This window comes from Camelus bactrianus, chromosome 11, assembly GCF_048773025.1.
Source record: "Camelus bactrianus isolate YW-2024 breed Bactrian camel chromosome 11, ASM4877302v1, whole genome shotgun sequence".
NCBI lineage: Eukaryota > Metazoa > Chordata > Mammalia > Artiodactyla > Camelidae > Camelus > Camelus bactrianus.
The window spans coordinates 85,236,113-85,261,081 of record NC_133549.1 but is presented as its reverse complement, the minus strand read 5'-3'; the positions used below and the strand labels follow the sequence as shown (position 1 = coordinate 85,261,081).

The 24,969-nt window shown below is 38.5% G+C and overlaps 2 protein-coding genes across 8 annotated transcripts in view; one reads left to right on the top strand and one right to left on the bottom strand.

The window, feature by feature from the left end:
- Positions 1-24,969, top strand: part of LOC105075742 (uncharacterized) — a 95,188-nt gene that overhangs the window by 41,152 nt on the left and 29,067 nt on the right. For 3 of the 7 annotated variants that reach the window (XR_012510389.1, XR_012510390.1, XR_012510391.1), the window contains exon 3: positions 324-24,969. This exon is cut by the window's right edge. The gene's annotated coding sequence lies outside the window, so the exon portion shown is untranslated. Of the gene's footprint in view, positions 1-323 lie in introns of those variants that run through there. The other 4 variants (XM_074374448.1, XM_074374447.1, XM_074374446.1 and 1 more) reach the window with 2 other exon arrangements.
- LOC141579217 (zinc finger protein 532-like) overlaps positions 12,068-24,969 on the bottom strand; it is a 75,630-nt gene continuing 62,728 nt past the window's right edge. The window contains exon 11 of the transcript XR_012510386.1: positions 12,068-12,172. The gene's annotated coding sequence lies outside the window, so the exon portion shown is untranslated. The remainder of the gene's footprint in view (positions 12,173-24,969) is intronic.

Here is a 24,969-nt window from a genome sequence, read left to right as displayed (position 1 = left end):
TCATGGGAATGTCATGTGCAGCATGGTGATTACAGTTAATAATACTGTGTGTGTATCTGAAAGTTGCTAAGAGAAAATTTCTTATCATGATGAGAAAACAATTTTGTGACTGTGTGTGGTGACATGTTAACTAGACTTACTGTGGTAATCATTTCACAATATATACAAATGAATCTTTATGTGGGTGTACCTGAAACTAATGTGCTTTATGTAAATTTTATCTCAGTAAAATATTTTTTAAAAAGGGAATTCATGGGGAATTTATGAAGACTAAACCTCTGAACAAAGTGAGATGTTTAAAATCTATTGTATTTTTTTTTCAGAATGAAAAATAATACCTGAAGAGGAAACCATGCCTGTTAGGAGCCCCCAGAAAGTGGAGATGGAACAATCATAAGCTCCTTGGCTCGAGCCAAGTTGAAGTCATGCATTGAGGCTCAGTGAGATAGGACAGGCTGATACAGCTGGAATGGGTCTGCACTTTCTGCTGGACTCAAATCCACTGCATGAGATGAGATGATTATTATCTTCTGATAAGAACAGAAAAAGAAATGTCACTTGTTTGGAAAAACAAACCTGTAAAAGAAAATATGAAGGGGGGGATTCTTGGGATGAACAGGTTAGGAAAATTGGCTTTCAGTTGTTTTCTGTCTGCTCCATAGCAATGTCCAGCATCAGAAAAAGCCACATTTACAAACTTCACAATTTTCCAAAGTTCTTGGCTCCCTCCATGCACATTCCTTCTCATGCTCCCAGAAACTAAATCAGAGGGGTTTCACAAGAACAGTTACAAATTTCATCCATAATGGAGTGTTAGAGGCTTGCAGTTTATCGCATCTAATGCAAAGATTGTGAAAGAATTTTTCAGATTTCCACATCTTTTATGTAAGTTGAATATATCCTTTGGTTCTAAGGAAAACAGCTTGTAAAATGTTTGGGAGCTCTTGGGACATCAAACAGCTCTTAGAGGAGTGCATTTTAATGGTTTACTTGTAAAAGAATCAGTAAAAGAAGCAGAAACGTATGGTTTGAATTCCTCTGAATAATACGAGGTATTTTTGTAGGCATCTTTTTTTTCCCCTGAGGGTCTCACATCTTTGAGTGCTTATGCTAGAAATACTCAAAATAACCCTTAGATATACTGACATGAGAAGACAACAATACTGTAACACTGTCTTCTTGTTAGACCTGGGGCCAGGGTTCTAGCAGATGCTGGGTTCATCAAGAAATGTGGGGGTGGGGGGAGGGACAGAAACATCAGTGGAGTCATGTGTAATTAAGATACAGAAGCAGCTGGTCTAGGAGTTCAAGGTTTAAAAGCTTACAAACTCCAAGCAGGTGACACGAAGACTTGAACTGGGTCCTGGCAATTAAAAATGGAGGCTTGAGTTGGGGTGAGCAGCTTGAAAATAGTAGAGCTCTTCAACTTTATGCTGATGAAACAAAAGAGTCTGTGGGAAGCCTAACTTCCTTGGCCATGGATTAGAACATGAGAGTGAGAGTAACTTCTCCTAAAGTCAAATCGGTAGAAAGTGGGTGGTACCTAATTCAAGTCCTGGGCCCCTTTCATTGTGTTACATCTGTGTTCAGGGGCTGGCAGGAGACAGTAGAACAGGAGTGAGGATAGACTTGGGTCAAGTTTGCATGACCTTGGGCCAATGGCATCACCTTACCTGTGTGAGATATCTCAGCTGTGAGACAGCACAGTAATGACCACTTCACTGACTTGTAGGATGGACTATTAAGGCTACATTAGTTATCATCATAGCAATGCATTTTCCTCTCTTAGATAATAACTTAACCAATGATTATTGAGTGTCTACTGTTGGCTTCCCCTGGGGATATGGCGGTGAGTCAGTGCAGACATGGGTTCTTCCCTCTTGCAACTTGGAGTCCAGTGGGAGAGACTGACATTCCTGAAATGACCACATCAGCAGGGATAACAGAGCATCAGGTCCAGGAATGACTGAGTCTGTGTGTGGATGATTCAGAGGCTCGAGACTTATGGGGAACTAAGGATAAAGGAGGGTGAATCTAGACATGGAGGAACCAAGGGAAGTCAAAGGGAGCTAAGGATGTGATGGGGGCCCCACGAGTTTCTGATCCCATGACTTTGACCCAGGAGCATCTACAGGATGATTTAGGCTGCCCTGCCTTTGTTCTCAGCCTCTCGGGCCAGTGCTTCTGCCTACTGACTTGCTGCTCTGGATATTCACGTCTCACCCCAGTTTCACAGGACTCTTGGGGACTCAGCTCAGCTCCAATCCCTCCTCTGTAGCTCGACTGTGAGCATTTGTCTAGATTCCCCATTTTCCTGTCAGAATCCACCTGCTGCTGCATAGTCCCAGCCTGTGCCTTTTTTGTCTCAGTCTTTATCACTAAGACCACATCTCAGGCATCACCTGTGGTTCTGTCTCCTCCCTTCTCTTTACCAGGAAATGATACCCAGAACCCTGAAATACTTGTTTGAGCAAAATCCTTGTCTGCATGCAACAGTAACTGACCCTGGCTGATTATATCAAGAAAAGGAATTTGTGCAAAGGCTGCTAAGTGATTCAGAGAACCCCTAGGAGGACCATGGAACAGTGTTTAGACAATGATCAGGCACTAGGGAAGCTAAACCACAGGCAAAAGAAGTGCCAGAATCAGACCCAGGGCTGGTTTGGTGTGACCCCTGTGGCCACAGCTGTCCCACCTGGAGGCCCTGCCTGCCCTGCAGCCTCAGCAATGCTGGCCACAGTCACAGGGGCCGACCCACTGCTGCTGTCCCCAGGAATGCAGCCTTGTTGGCACCAGAGCAAATAGTGAAAAGGATGGTCACTTTCCAAGCCCATCAAAAGTGAGTATTATTTATCATTTATATGCTGGAGAGGATGTGGAGAAAAGGGAGCCCTCCTACATTGTTGGTAATGCAGTTTTGTGCAGCCACTATGAAAAACAGTATGGAGATTCCTAAGACTAAAAATAGACTTACTATATGACCCAGCAATCCCACTCCTGGGCATATATCCAGAGAGAACCCAACTTCAAAAAGACACCTGCACCCCAGTGTTCATAGCAGCACTATTTACAATAGCCAAGACATGGAAACAGCCTAAATGTCCATCGACAGATGATTGGATAAAGAAGAAGTGGTATATTTGTACAATGGAATACTATTCAGCCATAAAAAAGGATAACATAATGCCATTTGCAGCAACATGGAAGGCCCTGGAGAATGTCATTGTAAGTGAAGTAAGCCAGATGGAGAAAGAAAATTACCATATGACATCACTCATATGTGGAATCTTAAAAAAAACCAAAAAGAACAAAACAAAACAAAACAAAAAAAACAGAAGACATATGAACTTATATATAAAAAAGAAACAGACTCACAGATACAGAATACAGTTTTGCGGTTGCCAGTGGGGAGGGAGGTGGGAAGGGATAAACTGGGAGTTGGAGATTTGCAGATACTGACTGGTATGTGTAAAATAGATAAACAAGTTTATACTGTATAGCACAGAGAAATATATTCAGTATCTTATAGTAGCTCATGGTGAAAAAGAATATGAGTATATGTATGTTCATATGTAACTGAAAAATTATACTGTACACTGGAAATTGACACAACATTGTAAAGTGACTATACCTCAATTTAAAAAAAAGAACACTAAAAAAAAGAGAGTATCAGAAGTTTTCAGAAGAGGAAGCATATGCTATGATTGGCTGAGTCTTAGCTCCGAAAGTACAGAGAAGATACCATTGAAAGGCTCTTTCTGCTAGATTCTAAGTTGGTCCCCACATGGCAGGACTGAGAGATTGACTAGGTAATAAAGAGTTGACCAGAGGGGGAAAGAAAATGGTGTGCAGCTTTTGGTTTGGATCACGGGGTGATGATGGTGGCATTTACTAAAATGGGCAGAGGAAGACCAGACTAGAAACAGTAATGGATGAAATGGATTTGAGATACTTGTAGGCTATTGAATGGATTACTGAATTTACATAACACTCGGTGCACAGTAGGCACTTAATAAATATTTGCACAATGGACATGTTGACCTGAAGGCCATTTGGAAGATGGGGACTATAGCTAATGAATAGCCGTGGGCTTGTGCAGGGGAGAGACAAAAGAGGTTTCTTCTCTGCCATTCCCATCAGCACAACAGCCCCAGTTCAGAGAGACTGCTCAACAGGCTTCATGCTACTATGTCCCACGGGCCCCACGGGGGCCTGGGCTTCCTGGGAATGATGGCTTGGCTCTTAGTGCCAAGTGTTGCCGTTTCCCAATAGAGACAAGCTCCAGGGGCCTCCGTGGGTTTCTCCTTTTCCTGTTGAACTCTTTGGTCATCACTTCCCTGGTCCTCTTTCTCCTGGTACTCTCCAAGTTCCCCACGGAAAACTAATAGCAGGAAAAAGGAAGATCACATAGGCTCTTGGGAGCAGAGCAGGTTGGACAAGCAATAAATGTCCTTGATGTTCTGTTTGTTTTAATGTGAAAGCCCAAGACTTCAAGTTTTTCCCACTGAAGAAACTTGACATTCCTGAGACGTGTGTTCTTAGCTCCAAACGCTGCACCACTGCTCCAGCCCAGCTCCAGCGTAAGAGGGGGTCTGAAAGTATTTCTCCTATTACCTTTCCTGCACCCCCCACAGTGAGGACCAGCTCATCAGTCTCCCTGTCTTCATGTCCCATGATGCCCCATATCCATGACGGTCCAGGTGGGCTTATGTTTAAAAGGCTGTTGAATTTAGAGGATGCCAAATGGGCAGCTTTATGTGGCCATAAATGTCAAAACTTAAAGGAATCTTGGTGGTTTTCTGATCTAGGGAGTGGAAGATGCATGCAGTCTGATCTTCCATGCCCAAATCGGTGGGCTTCCATTATCACCACACAACTCTTCCCTAAAAGCCTTAGAGCCCTTCCCAACACAGCATTCCAGGGAGCTATGGCCACGTGCACAGAACTGGCATGAGAATTAAAACTAACTTGTTATCTCTAGATGGTCAAACCCTCTCCATTTTACTAAGAAGGACTTTGAGACCTAGGAAGGCTGGGATTTACAAGGGCTTCTTACAGCAGGGCCTGGACCTCTGATGTCTCATTTAGCCCACTCTTTATGCCTGGAGAAAGGGGCCCTTCTACTGCTTCTATTGATCCCTGCAGCAGGGATCAGTCTTCTGTACTTGTCAATCCTCCTGAAGTGCATTGGACTTAAACAGTCCTGTGTTTAAAATTCAAATTGAGGTGATTTAAATCTCTCACTGAAGCTCTGAAGATGTGAAAAACCCATAAATGGCCAAATAAACTAAAAGGAGATATTGTTCATTAAGGGTTAACAAACCCTTCCCTTCTTCATCACAAATGGAAATCTTGACAAATTCTCATAGTTGAGATTCAGGGAGGCAATGTGGAATCATGGAAAGAACATTGGCTCTAGAGGAAGTCACCTCTGGTTGGCATCCCTGCTCCACCACACAAGCTGAGTGACCTTGGACAAGTTACCCAACCTCTCTGAACTCAGTATTCATCATCTGTAAAATGGGAATACGTTCTACCTCAGAGAATGAGTATGACCATTCAATGAAATAACGTTTTAAGTGCCTGAGCTATAAGGGACATTTAACTAAAAAGAGTTTGTGGTGGTTTCATTCTTGTTTTAAGAGAAACAGTTTTCCTAGGACTCTAGGGCTCTAGTTCTAAAAACACCTGTACATTCATGATCACTCAGTGGGATATTCCTGGGCACCCGCAAACTCTGACAGAGTCCAGATATGCTGGAGATGCTGGTATAAGACAAAATGAGCTATAAATGTTAAATTGAAATGGGTCAACAAGGGGAAAATGACACAAAACAAATGGGCAAAGAATGTGGAATATGAAGAGAAGGTCAAGTTGGAAATAAACAGGGAATGTGATGCCTCCAAGGAGAGGACTGGGCAGTCACCATGAGCCCCAGCTGCGGGCTGGCTTCCACCTATGGGAAATGTGGCTTCTCTTCCGTGCAGAGCCTAGGTGGTGCTCCAGGCTCTGCTAAGGTGAGTCACACGCTCAAGGAGCCACCTCTGGATCTTGTGACTATCTACAGGGAGGAGCAAAGCACAGGGACAGGAAAGCAGCCTCAGGGACTGGGCCATATGGTCAAGGACCAAACTGTGTCTATGAGAGTTGATGTGGAGAATCATCTACTAGGGTGCTCGGCCTCCTCCAGGAACTGAGATCTGAGGATAGGTGCACCTCGTAGAAGCATGCTATTTTAGGCTACCCACATTTTCTTTTCTGGTCTTTATTAAGTTTTCAGTGAAAAGGCTACTCAAATCCTTGGTATAAACCAAATAAAGGAAAGAGCCTGCTATCAAAAAACAAATTTCTTCTGTACAGCACAGGGAACTATATTCAATATCTTGTAATAACCTTTAATGAAAAAGAATATGAAAAAAGCATTTGTACATATATGTATATGCATGACTGGAACATTATGCTGTACATCAGAAGTTGACACATTGTAACTGACTATACTTCAATTAAAAAATGTATATATAAATAGAATTTTAGCCTGCCTCTGCTGTAGGTAAAAGAATAATCATTTTCATATTGAATAACAATCCCTGGAAAAGAATGAAATCAATTAAAGAGAAGGAAGTGTTTCACCCCTACCAAAAATAAATTAAATGGGTGTCCCATACGCAGTGGTGGGTGAGTGGCTGAGGATTGTACCGGGACTTGGATGAAGACTCAGAGGAGAAGAAAGATTCAGGATACAGAGTGGCACTTTTTGACAGGTGTCTAACGCTAGACTTCCCCCTTCTTCTGCAGCGTGGCTTCCTTGTGCTATTTGGGAGTATGGGGTTTGGATTTTGAAGAAGAGTTCATTTCCTTACAATTTCTCCCCTGTGTTTGCTTGTCACACCTCTCTGGCTCTTTGTTATCATTCATTTTACAAGAAAATTGATTTCTTCTACTTATCAAATGACAGTTGGGATTCCTACTTTGCCGCTTGGGAAAAAAATAGGACTCTTACCTCACACCTTACACTCATATTTCAGATAGAGTATAATAACTGTGTCTAAAAACATATTAGAGTAAAATGTGTGTAGAATAAAATACAGACTATTATCTGAGCAGAAACCACAAATGAAAAGAATGATAAATATGACTGCAAAAAGAAAGTGAAATTTCTGTAGAAGGCAGTAAGTCATATATGCAGTTTAGAAACAAAGAACAAACCAAGAGAAAAAATACAGTATCCAAGAAACAGTATTATTGCTTTTAATCTATAGAGATGCTACTCTAATAGGAAAAATAGTATCTATTCGATCCTAATAGGAACAAAAAATGGAAAAGATCTGTAAAGTGGCCAGTAGAGATATAAAAATATATTTAGCCTATTTTATAGTAAAATAAACATAAATGAAAATAACAAAATGTTTACTTGTCAAGTCAGAAAAGACAACAGAGATTGTTAAGAACAGTGAGGACAGAGGGAGGAGAAAGGGCAGCATCTGTACTGTGGCAGGTCTTAGAGCAGGATGGTCACAGCGTTGATACAAGCAGGTCCACCTGGGTTTGAACTCTGGTTGCTGGATGTCACTAAATGCCTCCATGCCTCCACATCATCATCTGTATAATGTGATTAATGATGCCTCAGAGGGTTCTTGACAGAACAAAATTCAGCATACAAAGTGCTTACAAGAGCGCCTTGCGTATAGTAAGTACTACACAGCATTAACTAACTTACTACACTATACTTACTATAAAATTACTATTGTTATTATTCTCAACATGTTGTACATGGGCACATTCATTGATTTAAAACTTTCTGAAAAATAACGTGATTATATATATATAAATTTAAAGGTGCATGCACTTCACATTTATTTGTATATGTTTCTCTATGATTATATAAAAATTATTTATTTTTTATTGAGTTACGATCAGTTTAAAATGTGTCAATTCCTAGTGTAGAACACAATTTTTTGGTTACATATGAACATACATATACTCATTGTTGCATACTTTATCACCATGAGCTACCACAAGATCTTGTATATATTTCCATGTGCAATACAGTATAATCTTGTTTATTTGTTCTACATATGCCTGTCTGTATCTACAAATTTTGAACGCCTAGTCTGTACCTTCACACCCCCCTCTTTCCTGGCAACCACAAGTTTGTATTCTATATCTATGAGTCTGTTACTGTTTTGCATTTATGTTGTTTTTTTTTTTTTTTTTTTTTTAGGTTCCACATATGAGTGATCTCATATGGTATTTTTCTTTCTCTTTCTGGCTTACATCACTTACAATGACATTCTCCAGGAGCATCCAGGTTGCTGCAAATGGTGTTATGTTGTCTTTTTATGGCTTAATAGTATTCCATTGTATAAATATACCACTTCTTCTTTATCCAGTTGTCTGTTGATGGACATTTAGGCTGTTTCCATGTCTTGGCTATTGTAAATAGTGCTGCTATGAACATTGGGGTGCAAGTGTCTTTTTGAAGTAGGGTTCCTTCTGGATATATGCCCAGAAGCGGGATTCCTGGGTCATATGATAAGTCTATTTTTAGTCTTTTGAGGAATCTCCATACTGTTTTCCACAGTGGCTGCACCAAACTGCATTCCCACTAGCAGTGTAGGAGGGTTCCCTTTTCTCCACAGCCTCTCCAGCATTTGTCATTTATGGACTTTTGAATGATGGCCATTCTGACTGGTGTGAGGTGATACCTCATTGTAGTTTTGATTTACATTTCTCTGATAATTAAGATATTGAGCATTTTTTCATTTGTCTATTGATCATTTATTTGTCTTCATTGGAGAACTGCTTGTTTAGGTCTTCTGGCCATTTTTGGATTGGGTTGTTTGTGTTTTTGTTATTAAGTCCCATGAGATGCTTATATATTCTGGAGATCAAGCTTTTTTCAGTTTCATGATGAATCAACAAAAAAAGAAAGTAAAGAAACAATCCCTTTTAAAATAGCACCCAGAGTATTAAAATACTTAGGAATAAATCTAACTAAGGAGGTGAAAAACTTATACACAGAGAACTATAAAACATTGATTAAGTAAATTAAAGTAAATTAAAACATTGATTAAATTAAATTTAAAAAATGGAAAGATATCCCATGCTCCTGGATTGGAAGAATCAATATTGTTAAAATGGTCACACTGCCCAAGGCAATCTACAGGTTTAATGCAATCCGTATCAAATTACCCAGGACTTATTTCACAGAACTAGAACAATTCATAATAAAATTTATACGGAATCACCATAGACCTAGAATTGCCATAACATTACTGAAGAAAAAGAAGGAGGCTGGAGGAATAACCCTCCCAGACTTCAGATAATACTACAGAGCTACAGTAATCAAAACAGTATGGTATTGGTAGAAAAACAGACATATGAACCAATGGAACAGAACAGAGAGCCCAGAAGTGAACCCACAAACTTTTGGTCAACTAATCTTCGACAAAGGAGGCAAGAATATACAATGGAATCAAGACAGTCTCTTCAGCAAATGGTGTTGGGAAAACTGGGCAGCAGCATGTAAATCAGTGGAGCCAGAACACTCCCTTACACCATACACAAAAATCAACTCAAAATGCATCAAAGACCTAAACATAAGGCAAGATACAATAAACCCCCTAGAAGAAAACATAAGCAAAACATGATCTCACATGTATCTCAAAAATGTTCTCCTAGGGCAGTCTACCCAAGCATAGAAATAAAAGCAAGAATAACCAAACAGTACCTAATTAAACTTACAATATTTTGCACTGCAAAGGAAACCATAAACAAAAGAAAACAACCTATGGAATGGGAGAAAATTTTTGCCAAAGGTGAACTGACAAAGACAATCTCCAGAATATTATTTTAAATTTATTTTTGATTTTTATTTTTTATTGATGTATAGTCAGTTACAATGTGTCAATTTCTGGTGTACAGCATAATGTTTCAGTCATACATACACATACATATATTCATTTTTATATTCTTTTCCATTAAAAGTTATTACAAGATATTGAATATAGTTCCCTTTGCTATACAGAAGAAATTTCTTTATCTGTTTTTATATATAGTGGTTAACATTTGCAAATCTCAGACTCCGAAATGTATCTCTTCCCATCCCCTTTCCCCAGTAACCATAAGATTCTTTAGTATGTCTGCAAGTCTATTTCTGTTTTTAGATGAGTTCATTAGTGTCTTCATTTTCCTTCCTTCCTTCCTTCCTTTTTTAACATTCCATATATAGGTGATATCATATGGTGTTTTTCTTTCTCTTTCTGGCTTACCTTGCTTAGCATAATGATCTCCAGGTCCATCCATGTTGCTGCAAATGACATTATTTTATTCTTTTTTTATGGCTGAGTAGCATTCCATTGTATAAATATAACACAACTTCTTTTTTTTTAAACATTTTTTATTGATTTATAATCATTTTACAATGTTGTGTCAAATTCCAGTGTTCAGCACAATTTTTTCAGTCATTCATGGACATATACACACTCATTGTCACATTTTTTTCTCTGTGAGTTATCATAACATTTTGTGTATATTTCCCTGTGCTATACAGTGTAATCTTGTTTATCTTTTCTACAATTTTGAAATCCCAGTCTATCCCACCTACCCTCCACCCCTCTGGTAACCACAAGTCTGTATTCTCTGTCTGTGAGTCTATTTCTGTCCTGTATTTATGCTTTGTTTTTGTTTGTTTGTTTTTGTTTTTGTTTTTTAGATTCCACATATGAGCGATCTCATATGGTATTTTTCTTTCTCTTTCTGGCTTACTTCACTTAGAATGACAACTTCTTTATCCAGTCATCTGTCAATGGACATTTTGGTTGCTTCCATGTCTTGGCTATTGTAAATAGCACTGCTATGAACATTGGGGTGCATGTATATTTTTGAATTAGAGATTCTTCCAGATAGATGCCCAGGAGTGGGATTCCTGGATCATATGGTAGGTCTGTTTTTAGATTTATGAGGAATCTCCATGCTGTTTTCCATAATGGCTGCACCAAACTACATTCCCACCAGCAGTGTAGGAGGGTTCCCTTTTCTCCACACCCTCTTCAGCATTTATTGTTTGTGGACTTTTAATGATAGACTTCACTTTAGTTCTGATTTGCATTTCTCTGATAATTAGCAATATTGAGCATGTAAACATATAAATTTAAACATACATGCACTTCAGCTTGTCAATTTTTTCTATTTTATCCAAAAGTATTAACCAGAGAGTATACAAGGAGACATACACTAATATTCCATCACTGTGTTATTATAATCTCAAAATATTTGCAAACAAGTTAAATATTTAACAATAAGAAAAACTTTGCCTGAATAATGGCAGTCACATCAGTTTGATGAATTATTATGTATCAATTAAAATAAAAAAATCAAATTCAAGTCGTGTATATTCTCATATATGTATCTGTCTCTACCTGCACGAACATTCATGTTTATTTCTAATCCATCTAAATCTGGAATGAAAAACAGAAAGTACACATGGATGTTACCTCTATTTTGGTATCTGTTGGTGATATTTTAGTTTTGCAGTTCTCATTTATTTTCTGAATTTTCAACAATAAGTGCATCATAAATGAAAATAACTTTATTATTTCTAATTAAAAATATAATAAATTTTCTGAGACCTCAAATAATTGAAACCATCAAAATAAATGAAATCATCTGCAAATTAAGTACATATGTTATAGTAGGATTTTGTTTACGATTCCGGTTTGCTTTCATTGTACTTATGCCTATGAGTGAGAGGTGCTTACAAACAAACTCGCATGTACACATATACTTTTATCTATCATCAACATATCATGGGCATTCTTCTCTTTGAATAGCTAGACACCTAACCCGGGGTTTTGATAAGTTGGTGAGTATTGAATCATATGTCTATGTAAAGCACCAGACATGTGCATGTTTTCAGACTTCTAGGTCCCTAGCAGTAGAATTATGTAAAAAGAAATGGAGAGTCTAAGGCCCTTGGTGGCTAATCTCAGATTACTTTCCAGAAAGATTATACCAATTTATACTATGGCTAACATAGTTTAGAATGACCTTAATGTACTTTCATTTAAATTTTTGTCACTTTAGTTGTTGAAAATATTGTGTTTGGTCTTAATTGGCACTCAGAGGAGACTTTCAATCCAAAGCCCGACATGAAGCAGCAGTGGAGACTGTTCTGAAAAGAAAAAAACTTTACTCGGTTAAATATAAGCACTTCAAGTCTTCGCATGTGTAGACAATTAATTTCCAAATGTCAAGAACAAAAAGTGGAAATCTGTACTATTATAGCTTGTGAGTATATAAAAACAGATTTTGTGGGTGACATTCAATTCCAATGGAGAGTCATGCTTTATCTCTCATCTCTTTATTTGTGGCATTTTTTTTTGCCAGTTGGAAATGAGCTACAAATATTCAATTAGAATAAAAATTTAGCACTCTTTCTTTTCATTTTGCATGCCCAAAGTATTTACTTGTGACCACATTCTTACTCTGTATAACATCTCTCTTATCTTTATATCTACATTTACTCATGTTGATTTTGCAATCACAACTAGACATGATGTTTGTGTTTTTCTCTCTTACAAACAATCTGAGAATCAAACTTAATACACACTGAAGGGAAACATAGGTAAATTGTGTACAAGTGGTGTGTGTGTGCATGTGCATACTGGGAGTGGAAGCACAGAGAGGGATAAGGCCAAGAAAGGAATCTTGGATGTCTCCCTGTCTCTCAAACTGCATCCCATTGTGAGGATTTAGATTGGCAGTATGGCCATCATAGTCTCCAGGAGTTGACTGATGCTTATAGCGTGCCTGTGGAGGGAGGCAGACAAGTGGAATTCTTCTGAAGTTATAGCTTTGGAGAATCAATGGCCTGCACCCAAAACTCTTGGCCAGAGGTGGGAGGGACCTAGTTTGCCCCAACTTCTCATCTCAGTCCATGATCTTTCCCTTCCAAGCTGCTGTCTTACAGCGCTTGCCTGCTAGTGGTCTCAATTCCTCTTCTTCTGTTCACCATATCCAAGGCACTAATGGAATTTTGCAGGGATGAGCCAGGAAAGGTGGTTCTGGCCCCATCGTTCTAAGTCAGCTGTGGACAATATCTGTGGGTGTTCTGGGTTCTCTTCTCTGATGCTAAGCTCACCTGTCCACCTTCATGATCTGATCTCTTTGTCTCCCTGTATTGAGCCTCCCACCGTGCTCACCACTGTGTCAGATTAATCAGATCTGGACATGGAAATATTTACCCAAAGGCCCAGAAACACCATCCTCAGACAGGCTTGCAGATTCGGAACATAATCTATTCTTTGGAGGAAGTTTTGGTGGAAGATGTCAATCACAGAATCACCCTTACTGTGGTCTGGCTCAGTTAAGCAGTATCTGTTCGGGTGTTTTCCAGCCTTGCTGATGGGCAGAATGCTTCTTAGCTTTCATCTCTGCAGCCAACTGGGCACCATGAACAAGAAACTGCTCAACCAAGCAACAAAGGTTGGCATGTTCTCAGCAGCCTTGACTCCCACCCAGAAACCTTATCTCTGGCAAAATGACTCCTCAGGCTAGCCTAGAATTCTTCTTTTTTGGGGAGATCAGCTTGTAGAAAAGATCTTAACAGAAAACAATGTGGGCATGTTTTTATTTGCAATGGGCATGTCAAATTACCCTCATCTCAGAGTGCCTTAGAGAAGTTGTTACTTCAGATCCTCAGAGCCCTAGACCCTGGAACAAACTTGTCCTGAAATCCATCAGGTTCCCCATCCTCTAAACTCTTTAATGGTGTGCCATGGGCTAGTCCAGGATCCTGTGCTGGCTGGTACTTCTAAAGTTATCCCAAGTATTTAAGACTCCACAAGTCACCCGCACTTAACTCATAAGCATAGACACTTTCAGAGGTTTTATGGAAGTTCGAAGAACTCCAGACAGAACACTGGCCACTATAGATAGGGGTGGCTGCTCACAATGTCAATGCTGTGGGAGAATTTGAAGAGGAGTTAATGAAAATATTCAGAATTGATTGTTCATTGGTGATCAATCCACCAGGACTGTGTCATTGTTGTATTTTTTTTTAAAGACTAAGGTCCCAAATTTGAGGCTGTGAGTGTAATTAAGGATTAAAGTACAGTTTCTGAGACATTCCAAAAAGTATCTCCATGAAGTCTAGTGCTATGTGAACCAGAGTCTGCACAAATTCTGGTCTCTTAGTCGAGGTGTATCACAATCAGTTTCAGCATGCAGTCCTGGATTGAAACCCAGTGGAGACAAACCCACCAAAAATATTCTTGGACAATGAGGAAATATGAATTTGGTCTGGGTATTAGTTGGTATGAAGGAGTCATTTTTAACTCTGTTAAGTGGAAAATGTAGATTCGACTTTGTAGGAAAATGCACTTAGTGTTTAAAGATTCATACTAAAGTCTTTAGGGATGGAACATCAAGTTGTCTGTATTTATAGTAAAAGGTGTTAATTTGGAAAAAAAAATAGTCCTAATCATGTATGAAATACACACTTTGGGGCCAATAAACCTGGACTGGTTTTTTTCAAGAGAGAAAAATAAGCTCCAATTGGGCCCGTGTTTGACCAGATCTTGGGGAAGTAACAAAATTTCCCTACATTCCCAATAGTCTAGGGAGACAGCATGAGAGTCTGGGGAAAGATGACTGTCCTGAACAAGGATGAAGTGAGAAGCTGGAGTCATTAGAGCTGAGAGCCACCTAGACAGGGCGGAGGTTGGGAAAGGAGGGTGATTGGGAAGGGCTGCTCACTTACAGGGATGCTCACCTTCATTCTGCACCTACCTCCCCAGGGGCTCTGAGCCCTGTGTTCCAGCCCTAAGCAGCCCCTCCAGCTTCACCCCTCTCAGCCCCTGCAGGAAGCCAGGACTGCAATTCTCTGGCTTCCCAGGACCCATTACATCTCCATTGCTGTTGCCTTACACTGCCCGCTTTCCACCAAGAATGACCCCTTTGTAGAAGAAACTCAGCTGGTCCCTCCCCAGACAGATAGATCTAGATAATGCACAGCCATAGGTGTGCATTGCATGAACCCTGACTACTCAATTGACATCTTTAGTTCAGGTGTAAATAAAACCAAGGCGCAGAGTTATTTGTTTTTAAAATGTAATTATCTCACTTTTCACTCTCACCACAAACTCCTTATGATATATCACATTGGGTGATGTGGTAGGCAGAAAAATGTCCTCAAAAGTGTCCATGTCCTGATTCTTGGAACCTACAAATATATTATCTTCATGGCAAAAGGGACTTCCCAGCTGTGATTAAGAATCTTGGGATGGGCAGATTATTTGGATTTCCTAGGTAAGCCCAAAGTCATCACAGGAGTCCTAAAATTGGAGAACCTCCTGGCTGTGGTAAGAAAAAGAAATGCGATGCTAGGGGTAGTATCAGGGGAATAGGTTCAAAATTTCAAAATTGTAGAATAGATAAACAAGATTACACTGTATAGCACAGGGAAATATACACAAAATGTTACGATAACTCACAGAGAAAAAAATGTGACAATGAATGTGTATATGTCCATGAATGACTGAAAAGTTGTGCTGAACACTGGAATTTGACACAACATTGTAAAATAATTATAAATCAATAAAAAATGTTAAAAAAAAAAAGTGAAACCTTATAAGCCTTGAAGATAAAGGAAGGGGCCACTAGCCAAGGGCATCCTCCAAAACCTGGAAAATGGATCCAAGCAAGGAAATGGATCTTTCTTTAGAGCCTCCAGAAGGACTACAGTCCTGCTGACACCTTGATTTTAGCTCAGTGAGGCCCATGTCAGACTTCCAACCTATAGAGTTGCAAAATGACACATTTGTGTTGCTTTAAGCCCCTTAAATTGTGGCAATTTCTTGTGGTGGTCTTGGGCAGAAATCTAAGAAAGGTGAGATGGAACCAGGTGTAATTCCTTGGTTCAGGTGGATCTCCCATGTGCTCTGTTTATCAATACTCATGTAAAAGCTATCTCTCTATTTGCTGTGGAGTTGTGCTCTATCTAATCTATTTCCTTTTTGGATTCCGAAACTCCCAGCACACAACTATCTTTCAGTCTGCCTTTACCCCAAGGCAGGTCAGTGGCTCTTCTGAAATGTTCTTCCTTCAAGGAAGAGAGACCCTTTCTTGCTTTCCTCAGCCTATTAGCAGCAATGTGATATGGGTTGTATGAAATTTCTTCTCTATTCGCCTCTCTCCAGGAGTTGGAAGCTCTTTTTTAGTTTGAAGGAATGGAGCAAGATGGAAATATAATTCCAGAATTATATATACCAAGTCATTGTTTTACCTAGCATGGCTCAAGAGATACATTAACTAGTATTGATAAAATTCATCCTGCTACTTACCTTGTGCACCATTTACTCCTGTGCCTATGTTTTTACTGCTCTGAAGTCTGAGTCTGTTTTTAGAAATGCACCTAGAACCCCTCAGAGTGAATTTCAAGTGCACCACCTAACTCAGAATCCAGGTAGTATCTTATATGTACCCTCCCGTATCAGAAAATCTGGCTGTTTTCCTAAGGTATTTTGTGTAATAGGAGACAAGAAAAACAAATTCCATGTGTGCAATTCTCTACACAGTTTCTCCAGAAGGGAAAGCTGCATTTAATAAAGGGAAATAAATCAGTCTTCCAGAGGACATGGGTCTCATGAAGGTCTCTTGTTACTAGATGTGATTTGTGATTTCTAATGGGGTTCTTATTCCAATCTCCCACTCATCAGAGAGGCTACAGAAATGCCTTTTCTCTTTATAAAGTCACATGGTCCAGAGGTAATTGTTTATTCTGCCCTATCTTTTTCATTTGGAAGCTTCCTTAATTTCTCCCAATAATGCATTTAAGATATTTAGCACAGTCCTGACACAGAGCAAAATCTCAGTAAAGGTTAGCTATTATTGTAACACTTATTATTAAGCTATTATTATAATTGGCTTAGTGGGAGAACTTTAAGAAAACACAGATTAAGTACAGAATGTTCATATCAAACTTATGTGGAGGAAATCCAAATTTCTTTTTGATTTCTGTTCCTTTATAAGACCTACATCACATCAGGAAATTCCCCACCAAACACCCCAATGTTCACAGCAGCACTGTATACAATAACCAAGACATGGGAACAACCTAAATGTCCATCAACAGATGACTGCATAAAGAAGTTGTGGTATAATTATACAGTGGAATACTACTCAGCCATAAAAAAAGAGTAAAATAATTCCATTTTCAGCAACATGGATGGACCTAGAGATCAATATTTTTAGTGAAGTAAGCCAGAAAGAGAAAGAAAAATACCATATGAGATCACTTATATGTGAAATATAAAATAAAAGAAGAAAAGATGACTTTAGTGAACTCATCTAGAAAAGAGAAACAGACTCGCGGACATAGTAAACAATCTTATGGTTACTGGGGGAATGGGAGTGGGTAAGGATAAATTTGGAGTTTAATATTTACAAATGTTAGCCACAATATATAAAAATAGATTAAAAACCACCAAATTTCTTCTGCAGAGCACAGGGGACTATATTCAATACCTTGTAACAACTTTTAATGAAAAATAATATGAAAACAAATGTATGTATATCATGACAGGGACATTGTTCTGTACACCAGAAATTGACACAATTGTACCTGACTGTACTTCAATAAAAATAAAGTTTACAAAAAAAAAAAGAAATGAATTTTAAAGACAGATGTTAAAATTGCATACTTTGTATCCATCATTAAGTTTCTTCATCATTTCCTGCATTTAGACTATCTTGTAGAATTCAAGAATGTGCACAATATTCCATTTAACCCTATTACTTCTCCTCTTCCTTTATCTGGTGCTCCCAAGGAGACCTCCTTTCATTTCACAACTCTATAAAGGTTGGATTTAAGCATCCCTGAACCACTAAAACTACTCTATTATTATCTTTGAGGACTACATTATTTACTGCATTGTCACATTTGACTCCTTATGTATGCCCATTTTCTTGGAGAAGATATTTTCTATTATATCTTCTCTCATCATGCATGTAAACCCATTATAGCATTCTCTCATTTATTCATTTCTCTTTTCAATTTATTTTATCATTATTTTTATGTTGAAATAATTTTAGGCATACAGAGAGTTGAAAATTGTCCACTTTCCTTACTCTTTATCCAGCTTCCTCTGTGTTAACATCCTACATAACCATAGAACATTGATCAAAACTAAGAAGCAAATTCTCATATAATACTACTAATTAGTGTGCAGAACTTATTTGAATCCCATCAGCTTTTCCCCTAATGTCACTCTGCTGTCCCAGGAGCCTGCATTGCACTCCCTCACTGGGAATTGCCTTTGCCCTCTCAGTGAGGCAGACCACGGCTAATGACAGGCCTCTGTGGAGGTTCAAAGACCTGCTGCCTTGCCTACATTTGGGGGAACTCTGAAGGGCCATCTCAGCTCTGGAGCGCCCACAGGGAAGGATACAGCCTCAGGTGCAAGTGCCGTGAGTTCTAGCCTCTCCTTCTCACATTTCTGCTTTCTTCATTTTATTGCAAGTGTCCATCCTGAGAACCATTCTCAGTGAATGTTTTGCATGCAGACCTCATCTCAGAGTCTGTTTCCTGGGAATCCAACCTGATATTGTTGGAACTGTGAGTGGTTCTAGAAATGAGACCCCACAGCAGGATGTGGAAGCCGGTTCATTCACAGGCTGGCTGGCAATGAGGTGGTAGTGAGGTGTCGACAGTCCCAGGAAGGCTATATTGAAGCAATTATTAAAGTCCCCACTTATGGTGAACTGGGATGTGATGCCAGTTGAAGGTGATGCAACAGTGAGCACAATATCTCTGGCATTTAAGAAGTGTGATAGCAATGATAACTATTAGTCCTGAGAAGTTGGACGGGTGCTACTGAGCACAAATGATTCATTTAATAAAGGGAATGGCAGAGAGGACATCACCAAAACTGACAACATAGGAACCTCCAGCCTCCCTGTACCCCAACAAATAACAATTAGACAGCTATTCATGAACAAAAACAGTTCTCAGAGAGCTCTGGAGTCCATCTAAGAAATTTTTGCAATATGGTGGAACCAAAAAGCTTGAAAAAATTGCAGAAGAAGACAAGGAAGACAGCTTTATTTTACCTGCACCATTCTATCACCCAAGCTGGCACTGTTAATACCAAGACAGAACTTCTCAGCTGGAAAGCATTCACCTCACTGAGAAAGGAAGAGTAGGTAAACAAACAGCTCTTCCAGCCTTTCAGGGCACGAAGTTCTCTCTTCAGTTTCACCGTGTCCTGACTGGGAATGCTGAGAAATATAGAGATGGCTAGAAACAAGGAAGAAAAGCAGAAAGGTATTCAGCAGCCATTCACAGGGAGCAACTACAGTTTACAGTGACCTGGTTCACAGACGAGTTCAGCAGACTTTACCACTGATGAAACCAATGGTCAGCACAGCTGCTGCAGAACTCCTGCAGATTTCACCAGCCTCCTCCCTACAGGTATGCCTGTTCACTGATGCCAGCTGCCTGCTGCCTGAACCTCCCCTGCCCTGACCAGAGCCTGAAAACTACACTGGCAGTGAACTCAGGCCTCTGCAGCTCCTTGAGTGCAAGATGCCACCCTAGACACTCCTCCTGCTGTGTGTGCACTTGGAGCCAACCTCCCCAGCTGTGTACTTGCATATTGCCAGCCTGATCCCCACTATTGGCAGTACAAACACCTGGCGAGGACAGAGTGTGCAGCCATGGGAGAGCATGCCTACTGCCATAGCCCCTACAACTGACTGTGGGCATGGATCAGGCCCTGTCTCCTGTTACTGGTGGGCACCACTGCATTCATCTGTAGCTAGCCCCTCCAGATGTGCACCTGCACACACCTAACCTGATACCTGTCACTGGCCTTCACTGCAGTGCACATGCCAGGGGAAGATTATGCATCCATGGGAGAGCACACTAACAGCCAGCGACCCCATGGTTGCCAGCAAGTCCTAAGTTGTCCCTAATCCTTGCTGCCTGCCCTGGCTCAAACCACTAAGTGTCTGTAAACTGGCCATTGTCCCTACATAAGCCTCTGCAGCTGGCCCCCACAGCTCAGCATATGCAGACTACCAGCTCCAGCCACCACTGATGCCTGCCCTGGTCCCTAGCCACTGGATCTGCAGGTGCTGCTGAGAATTCCAACAGTATCTACAGTCACTGACAAGCCCCTCCTCTCCCAGTGCTTGACAAGGCCCTTACAGTTATCATTGCTGTGGACCCCAGTGTCCTGGAGCAAAGAGATATCACATCCCACCTTGGACCTGATGCCATCACAGGTTCTTGCATTTGATGCTCTGCATCACTAAATCTGGGGCCACAGCACACTCCAGCATACCACACCCACACACAAAAGTCTTCCTTCATTAACACCAGTCCATTAAATCTAGAGGAAGTTACTGTTTCTACAAATATGCAGATACCTACATAAGGCTATAGAGATTGTGAAGAATCAGAGAACATGATTTTACTAAAGGAAAACCTCCAGTAACTGGCCCCAAAGAAATGGAGATCCTGGAACTGCCCAACAGAGAATTCAAAATAATTGCTCTAAAAATTCTCAGAGAACTACAAGAAAATGTAGGAAAATACTTTAATGATATCAGAAAAGCAACACAAGAATAAAATAAGAAGTTTAAAAAAGAGATAGAAAGCATAAAACATTTTGTGGCTGGAGAATAAAATCACTGAACTAAATAATTCAATAGAGAGCTTCAACAGCAGAGTTGACCAAGCAGAAGAAAGAATCAGCAAGTTATAAGATAGGTCAATTGAAGTGGAACAAGAAGAAAATTTAAGAGGGAAATAAAGAAAAAAAAGAATTAAAGGAATAAGGAAAGCCTACAGGACTATTGGGACACTATCAAGATAAACAATGTAGGCATCATTAGAGTCCCAGAAGGAGAAGAGAGGGAACAAGGGTAAGAATCTTTATTTAAAGAAATAATGGCTGAAATTGGAAAGGGAGAAGTAAAACTCATTGTTTGGTGAAGACATGATACCATACATGAAAAACCTAAAGATGCCACCAGAAATCTACTAAAGCTCATCAATGAATTTGGAAAAACTTCAGGTTACAGAATTAATATACAGACATGTATTGCATTTCTATACACTAACAACAGACTATCAGAAAGAAAAATTATGGAAACAATCCCATTTACCATTGCATCAAAAAGAATAAAATACCTAGAAATAAACCTACCTAGGAAGTAAAAGATATGTACTTGGAAAACTGTAAGACACTGATGAAAGAAATTGAAGATGATGCAAACAGATGGAAAGATATACTGTATTCTTGGATTGGAAGAATCAGTGTTGTTAAAAATGTCCATATTTCCCAAAGCAATCTATAGATTCAATGTATTCCTTATCAAAATACCAATGGCATTTTTTCACAAAACTAGATGAAATAATTTTAAAATTTGTATGGAAACACAAAAGGCTCTGAATAGCCAAAACAATCTTGAGAAAGAAGAACAAGAGCTAGAGGAATCATATTTGCTGACTTCAGGCTATACTACAAAACTACAGTAAACAAAACAGCACGATGCTGGCACAAAAACAGACACATAGATCAATGGAACAGAGTAGAGAGCCCAGAAATAAACCCTCACACTTACAGTCAATTAATCTCTGACAGAGGGGAGAAATATATACAATGGAGAAAAGACTGTTTCTTCAATAAGTGGTGCTAGGAAAAATCAGACAGCCACATGTAAAATAACAAAATTCAAACATTCTCTAACACCCTATACAAAAATAAACTCAAAATGGATTAAAGACCTAAATGCAAGAATGGATAGTATAAAACTCTTAGAGGAAAACATAAGCAGAATACTCTTTGACATAAGCGGCAGCAATATATATATATATTTTTTTTTGGATGTGTCACCTAAAGTAAAGGAAACAAAGCAAAAATAAAAAATTGGGACCTAATTAAGCTTAAAGGCTTTTGCACAACAAAGGAGACCATCGACCATTGACAAAATGAAAAGACAACCTACTGATTGGAGAAAGCTATTTGCAAATGATATGACTGATAAGGAGTTAATATCCAACATATATAAACAACTCAGACAACTCAACAACAACAACAAAACTTTAAAAATTGGGCAGAAGATCTGAATAGACTATTTTTTTTTCCAAAGAGGAAATGCAGATGGCAAACAGTCACATGAAAAAATCATGTGGAATCACCAGAGAAATGCAAATTAAAACCACAATATCATACTTGTCAGAATGGTTATCATCAAAAAGAATACAAATGACAAAATGGACCTGGAGGGTCTTTTGCTAAGTGAAATAAGCTAGACAGAGAAAGACAAATGACATATAATATCACTTATATTTAGAATCTAAAAAAATACAACAAACTAGTGAATAAAACAACAAAGAAGCAGACACAGATATAGAGAAAAAACTAGTGGTTGGCTACCAGTGGGGAGAGGAAAGAAGGGAGGGGCAATATAAGGGTAGGGTGAAAAATGGCTTATTATACGTTTATATGATATCATGTGTGTGAAACTTGAAAACTGTAAAGCACTATAAAATTTAAAGAATCTTTCATTCAATTAAAAAAGAAAGAAATAAAAGCTGAGAACTTTTCAAACCTGGGGAGACATTTGGAAATCTAAGTTAATGAAGTTAGTAGATAACCCCAAAATTTCAATCCAAAATTATTATTTTTATTTTTTCTATATATGTATTTTTATTGAAGTATGGTCAGTTTACAATGTTGTGTCAATTTCTAGTGTACAGCATAATGCTTCAGTCATACATGAACATATATATATTCATTTCATATTCTTTTTCACCATAAGTTACTACAAGATATTGAATATAGTTCCCTGTGCTATACAGTATAAACTTGTTTATCTATTTTATATTTAGTAGTTAGTATCTGCAAATCTCAAACTCCCAATTTATCCCTTCCCACCTCTTCCCCTGCCCCTGTAACCAAATTTACCTTTTCAAAGACACATTATAATAAAACTGTTTAAAATCAAAGACAAAGAGGGGATTTCAAAGGCAGAAGGGGGAATTAAAAAAAAATGATTATCTTATACAAGGAAACCACCATAAGGCTATCAGCAGATTTCTCAGCAGAACTTGCAGGCCAGGAGAAAATGGGATCATACATTTAAAATGCTGAAAACAAACAAACAAACAAACAAACAAAAAACCTGCCAACCAAAACACTTTACACAGCAAAGTTGCCCTTTAGAAATGAAGGTGAGATAAAGACTTTCCCTAATCAACAAAAGCTGAGGGAATTCATCACTGCTAAACCTGCTTTACAAAAAAATGCTGAAAGAAGTTTTTCAAGGTAAAAAATAAAAATAGGATGGACACTAATTAGTAACATGAAAACACTTGAAAATATATAGCACACTGGTAAAGCTAAGTATATATTAGATTCAGAATACTCTAAAACAATAATATGGTGGTACGTTAACTACTTAACCCTAGTATAAGGGTTAAGGAACAAAAATACTAAAAGCTGTGATTGCTACAGTAGATTCACAAGAGATAAAGAGAAGGGAATCAAAGCACAGCACTACAGAAAGTTATCACTTCACAAAGGAAGGCAGAAAGAGAGAAAGAAAGGAACAAGGGAACTACAAATGAGTTAGGAAAAAATTACTGAGATGGCATTAGTTTAAGTCCATGGTATTGATAATTACACTAAATGTAAACAAATTGAATTTCCCAGTCAAAAGATACAGACTCTGGATGGATTAAAGGAAAATAAGACCCAACTATATGCTGCATATAAGAGACTCACATCAGCATTAAAGACACACATACACTCAAAGTGAAGGGATGGGAAAAGATATTTTATGCAAATGGAAACCAAAAGAAAGCAGGAGTGGCTATAGTTATATCCAACAATGTAGGGTCTTAGCCAAAAATGATAACAAGATACAAACAAGATTATTATATAATGATAAGGGGGTCAATTTATCAAGAAGATAAAATAATCATAAATATATTTCCATTCAACATTAGAGCACCTAAATATATTATGCAAATACTAACATATATGGAGGGAGAAACAGACAACAATACAATAATAGTAGGGGCATCAATACTCCACTTTCAGTATGGATATACTGTCCAGACAGAAAATCAACAAGGAAACATTGTAATTGAACCATACTTTAAACCAAATGGACCTAAAAGACATATACAGAAAATTCCATCTAACAGCAGCAGAACACACATTCTTCACAAGCTTATGGAACATTCCTTGGGATAAATTATATAATAGGTCACAAAAATATATTAGCTAATTTAAGATTGAAATCACATCAAGTATCTTTTCTCATAGTGGTATGATACTAAAAATCAGTAACAGGCAGAAAGCGGAAAAAATCACAAATATGTGGAAATTAAACAAGACAATCCAGAACAACCAATGGATCGAAGAAGAAAAATTTTTAAATAGTTTAAAATGTAAATGGAAGTACAATAGAAAACATTAAAAAAAGAACCTAAGAATTGGTTCTTTGAAAAGATAAAGTTGACAAACTTTAGGCTAAACTAACCAAGAGAAAACAAGATAGAAGGAACCAAATAAGTAAAATTATAAATGAAAGAGGAGACATTACAACTGATGCAACAGAAAAAAAGGATTATGAGAGACTACTATGAACAGCAATAAAATCTATGGAAAAAGAGAAAATATTTGCAAATTGTATATCTGATAAGGGGTTTATAACAAAAATATATAAATTACTCATACAGCTTAACAGCAAAAAAAAAAATTAAAAATGGATAGAGTATTTGAGTAGACTTTTTTTCCCCAAAAAAAGACATACAAATGCCAACAGGTACATTAAATTTGCTCACATCCACATGGGAAAGAAAATAGTGTATATTTATGGTCTCACTCCAGGGCTAGGTTGACTCTCTCACCCTCTATGATAGTACATTCCAGAGACACCTAGCCAGTCTGG